This window comes from Phyllostomus discolor, chromosome X (genome assembly GCF_004126475.2).
Source record: "Phyllostomus discolor isolate MPI-MPIP mPhyDis1 chromosome X, mPhyDis1.pri.v3, whole genome shotgun sequence".
NCBI classification, from domain to species: Eukaryota; Metazoa; Chordata; class Mammalia; order Chiroptera; family Phyllostomidae; genus Phyllostomus; species Phyllostomus discolor.
Genome location: NC_050198.1, coordinates 36733655 through 36739870, shown reverse-complemented (window position 1 = coordinate 36739870; position 6216 = coordinate 36733655).

Sequence of the window (6216 nt, the reverse complement as noted above, 5' to 3'; positions counted from 1 at the left end):
CCCTCCCTTTCTCCCTCCCTTCCCCTCTCTAAAAATAAATAAAATATTTTTTAAAAATAAAATAAATACAATGCTAGTATGAGCTTTGAATCATATACAGAAATATGTCATTTGTGGTAACCTCTGAGGAGGGGGCTGAATTGGGGAGAAATTTTGAAAAGGGAGAAATTGGGATTTCCTGAAATACAAAGGGTTATAAGAAATTACTGTGAACAACTATATGCCAAGAAACCTGAAAACCTGTGAGAGATGGACACATTTCTAGAAACATATAATCTACCAAAACTAAATCAAGAAGAAGCAGAAAGCCTAAATAGACCAGTAACAACTAGTGAAATTGAAGCAGTAATCAAAAAACTGCCATCACACAAAAGCTTTGGACCAGACAGCCTCACAGGAGAATTTTATAAAACATTTAGAGAAGAGTTAAACTCTATCCTGCACAAAAACAATACAAGAAGAATACAAGACCTCAAACTCTTTTTATAAGGCCAGCATCATCCTAATCCCCAAACCAGATAGAGACACAACAAAGAAAGAAAACTACAGGCCAATATCACTGATGAACATAGACCATAAAACCCTCAACAAAATACTGGTAAAATGTACCCAGCAATACATTAAAAAGGTCCTACACTATGATCAAGTGGTTTTCATCCCAGGGATGCAAGGATGGTACAATATTTGCAAATCAATCAACATAGTACATCACATAAACAAAGGGAAAAACAAAAATCACGTAATCATATCAATAGATGCAGAAAAAGCATTTGATAAGGTACAGCACCAATTTATGATAAAAACCCTCAGCAGAGTGGGAATAGAGGGTGCATACCTCAACATAATAAAGGCCACATATGAAAAGCCTAAAGCCTACATCATATTCAAAGGGCAAAAACTAAAATTTTTCCCCCAAAGAGCAGGAACAAGACAAGATGTCCACTTTCACCACTTCTATTCAACATAGTATTGGAAGTTCTAGACACACAGTGATCAGACAAGAAAAAAAATAAAAGGTTTCCAAATTGGAAAGGAGGAAGTAAAACTGTCATTGTTTGCAGATGACATAATAGTGTACATAGAAAATACTATAGACTCCACCAAAAATCTACTCAACCTAATAAGCGAATTTGGCAAAGCAGTGGGATACAAAGTCAACATTTAGAAATTGAAGGCATTTTTGTACACCAACAACAAAATATCAGAAACAGAGACCAAGGGAAAAAATCTCATTTGTTGTAACAACAAGAAAAATAAAGTACCTAGTAAAAGACCTATACTAGGAAAATTACAGAATGCTGAAGAACCAAATTAAGGAAGACACAAATAAATGGAATCATATACTGTGTACATGGATTGGAAGAATTAACATCATCAAGATGTCCATACTACCCAAAGCAATTTATAGATTCAATGTAATCCCTTTGAAAATACCAATAACATATTTCACAAATATAGAACAAATACTTCAAAGATTTATATGGAAAAATAAATGACCCCATACAGCATGAGCAATTTTGAGAAAGAAGTACAAAATAAGAGGTATCACAATATGTGATATCAAACTATATTTCAAGAACACTGTATTCAAAACAACCTGGTACTGGCATAAGAAAAGATGTGTACATCAGTGGAACAGAGAGCCCAGAAATAAACCCATGTCTCTATGGTCAATTAATATTTGACAAAGGTATAGGAGCATAAAATGGAGTAAAAAATATCCTCTTCAACAAACAGTGTTGGGAGATCTGGACAGCTACATGCAAAAAAAAGAAAAAGAAAAAGAAACTAGACCATCAATTTACATCATGCACCAAAATAAACTGAAGATGGTTAAAGGACTTAACTATAATCGTGACACCATAAAAGTCCTAAAGGAAAAGTTCACATATCCCATGCAGCAATATTTTCACCAATATGTCTCCTAGAGAAAGGGACATAAAGAAAAGAATAAACAAAATGGGAGTACATCAAATTAAAAAGCTTCTGCATGGTTAAAGAAAAGATCATCAGTTTGTTCTTAATTTCAATGTCTCTGGTTACATTGTGCTTGCTTGTTTGTTTTGTTGATTAAGTTCTACTTATTGGTGAGATCTAATGGTGTTTGTCTTTTACTGCCTGGCTTATTTCACTTAGCATAATGCTCTCCAGATACATCCATGCTGTGGCAAAGGATAGGAGCTCCCTCTTCCTTTCTACTGTGTAGTATTCCATAGTGTAACTGTACCATAGTTTTTTGATCCACTCACTTACTGATGGGCACTTATTGCTTCCAGCACTGGGCTATTGTAAATTGTGCTGAGGGGATAATGAGGGGAAAAGAGGGAAGAGTTGTCAGGAACATATATAAAGGACACATGAACAAAGCCAAAGGAGGGTAGGATCAAGGGTGGGAATTGGGGATGTCTGGGGTGGAGGGTAGTGATGTGGGGAAAATGGAGACAACTGTACTTGAACAACAATAAAAAATCAATAAAAAATAAAAAGAACCATAAAAAAGAAAACGTCATCAAAATAAAAAGGGAACCAACCATATGGGAAAATATATTTGCTAATGATACCTTGGACAGGAGTTTGATTTCCAAAATATATAAAGAATACACACGACTCCACACCAGGAAGACAAACAATCCAATTAAAATATGTTCGAAGGAACTGAGCAGACACTTCTCCAAAGAGTACATACAGAGGGCATATGAAAGAATGCTCAACATCACTAGCCATCAGAGAGATGCAAATTAAGTCAGAGTGGCCATCATTAACAACTCAACAAGCTACAAGTGCAGGCCATGTTGTGGAGAAAAATGAACCCTGGTGTGCTCTTGGTGGGTGTGTAGACTGGTACAGCTGCTGTGGAAAACAGTATAGAATTTCTTCAAAACGTGAAATATGGAACTGCCTTTTGATCCAGCTGTCCCACTGCTGGGATTATACCCTAAGAATCCTGAAACACAATTCAAAGAACCTGTGTTCATAGCAGTGTTATTTACAATAGCCAAGTGCTGGAAACAGCTTACGTGTCCATCAGTAAATGGGTGGATCAAAAACTGTGGTACATTTACACAATGGAATACTATGCAAAAGATAGAAAGAAGGAACTCTTACCTTTCAGGACAGCATGAATGGAACAGGAGAGTATTATGCTAAGTGCAATACGCCAGGTGGTGAAAGACAAATACCACATGATCTCACCTTTAAGTGAAACCTAATCAACAAAACAAACAAATGAGCAAAAATGAACCAGAGACATGGAAATAAGGAAAACACTGGCAGTGACCAGAGGGGAGGGGTTAGGAAATAATGGGGAAAGAAGGGGAAGAGTCAAGTCAAGGAACATGTATCAAGGTCCATGGAGAAGGACAGTGTGATAAGGGTTGTTTTGTGGAGCAAGGGTTGGAGGGGGCAAGTGAGAATATGGCGGAAAAATTGGGGAAAACTGTAACTGAATAATAAAAAAAATGGAAAGCAAATATGCTGAATGGAAGAATATATTTGCCAAAGGGGTTAACTTCCAAAATATGTAGTGAATTTGTACAAGTGAACACTGGAAATACAATCAACCCAATTAAAAAGTGTACAAAGGACTTGAATAGATACTTCTCAAAAGAGGATATACAAATGGCTAATAGACATGAAAAAAATGCTGAATCTTACTTATCATCAGAGAGATACAAATTAAAACTACACTGAGATATCACCTCATATATGCCAGAATGGCTAACATCAATAAATCAACAAACAACACTTAGGGAGGATGTGGGGAATAGGGAACCCTTGTGCACTGTTGGTGAGAATGCAGACTGGTGTAGCAACTGTGGAAAACATTAAGGAGTTTCCTCAAAACTTAAAAATGAAACTGCCTTTTGACACAGTGATCCCACTTATTGGAATATATGAGGTCTGGCCAGGAAAGTCCAGCCATTGTTAATATAATGAGAACAGTTTGTGTGGCATTGATGTAACCTGGCAGCCAAGGAAACTGGAATGGAATTCGCATGCTTGAACAACAATGACTTCACTGTTTTAGTCAGTGGGGGTGCTACATGGCATTGAGTGAGCATGTGTACTGTGTGGCTGTTACATTCAAAAGACTGAGTGAGTAGAGCAATGAATTTAGCGTTAAGCTTGAATAATCCTCTGTAGAAGCTATTTGAATGATTCAGAAGGCCGCAGCTATGGGTAACTTTTCATTGGCAGCTTCATCAGACAATGTGTCGGCTCATGCATCATGATTCCTGCAGACTGTTTTGGTGAAATATCAGGTCACTCAGCCCCCCTACAGCCCAGATTTGGTGTTCTGTGACTTATGGCTTTTCCTAAAACTGAAACCACCTTTGAAAGGGAATGGATTTCAGACCCTTGATGAGATTCAGGAAAATGTGACAGGGCAGCTTATGGCAATTGGGAGAAATGTATGAGGTCCCAAAGTGCCTACTTTGAAGGGGACTAAGGCATCATTGTCCTATGTACAATGTTTCTTGTATCTTGTATCTTTTTCAGTAAATGTCTCTGTTTTTCATAGTACATGGCTGGATACCTTCTGGACAGACCTGGTATCCTAAAAAAATGAGAAATGCTAATTTGAAAGAATATATGCACCTCTATGTTCATTGCAGTGTTGTTTTCAATAGCTAAGATCTGGAAAGAGCCCAGGTGTTTATCAGTAGGTGAGTGGATAAAAAAACCACAACAGTGGTACATTTACACAATGGAATACTACTCAGCTGTAAAAAGTAAGGAAATCTTACTTTTGTCACAGCATGGATGGACCTGGATATTGTTTTGCTGGACCTGGGTATTATTATGCTAAGTGAAATAACCCAATCATAGAAAGACAAATATGCCCTGGCTGGTGTAGCTCAGTGCATTGAATGTCAGCCTGTGAACCAAAGGGTCGCTGATTCAATTCCCAGTCAGTGCATACACCTGAGTTGCAGTCCAGGTCCCTGGTAGGGGGTGCATGATAGGCAACCACACATTGATGTTTCTCTTCCTGTCTTTCTCCATCCCTTCCCCTCTGTCTAAAAATAAATATTTTTTTAAAAAAAGAAAGACAAATATCATACGATTTCACTTACATTTGGGATCTAATGAACAAAATAAACTGATGAACAAAATCAAAATAAGCATGGATACATGGAGCAGACTGACAGCTGTCAGAGTGTAGGGGTGTTGGGGAGTAAATGAAAGATGGTAAAGGGATTAACCTATATATGTGTGTGTGTATGTGTGTGCATGTGCGTGTGTGTATCACATAGCCACAGACAACAGTGTGGTAATAACCAGAGGAAAAGTGGGTGGTGGCTAGGAGAAGGTGGGCAAAAGGGGAAAAATAGAGATGGAAGGAGTCTTTGCTTGGGGCGGTGTTTGCACAATGTAGTGTGCAAATGATATTTTATTGAGTTGTACATTTAAAACTTGTATGGTTTTGTGAACCGGTGTCACCTCTATGCAACAAGTTCAATTAAAAAATGAACTATGAAGCCATTTAAATCACAATTATGAATAAAATGTAGTGGCCTAGTTTAAAAAAATAATGCATTCATATTTTTAAAAAGTATAAGCAATTGCCCTGGCTGGTGTAGCTCAGTGGATTGAGCGCGGGCTGGGAACCAAAGTGTCCCAGGTTCGATTCCCAGCCAGGGTACATTCCTGGGTTGCAGGCCATAACCCCCAGCAACCGCACATTGATGTTTCTCTCTATCTCTGTCTCTGTCTCTATCTCTATCTCCCTCCCTTCCCTCCCTAAAAAATAAATAAATAAAAACCTTTTAAAAAAAGTATAAGCAATAATCAAAACCAATACTTAACTGGATTTCATCAAAATGTAAAGCTTCTATTCATTAAAAAACACTGTCAATAAAGTGAAAAGACAATCCACAGAAAGGAAGAAAATATTTTAAAATCATATATCTGCTCAGGGCCACATACCCAGAATTTATAAAGAACACTTACAACACAACAACAAAAGACAAATAATCCAATTTAAAAATGAACAAAGAATTTCAGTAGACATTTCTCCAAAGAAGATAATGTAAATGTCAACATATGAAAAGATGTTCATTATTATTATGGTAAATGAAAATTAAAACCACAACAAGATACTACTTTATACCAATTGTAGGAGGGTGCAGCCAGGGGGCCCCTGAAAGAAGGACTTGTAATGGGGTTCAGAACTCAAGGTGTCCAGGAAATATTAGAAAGATATATAGGATG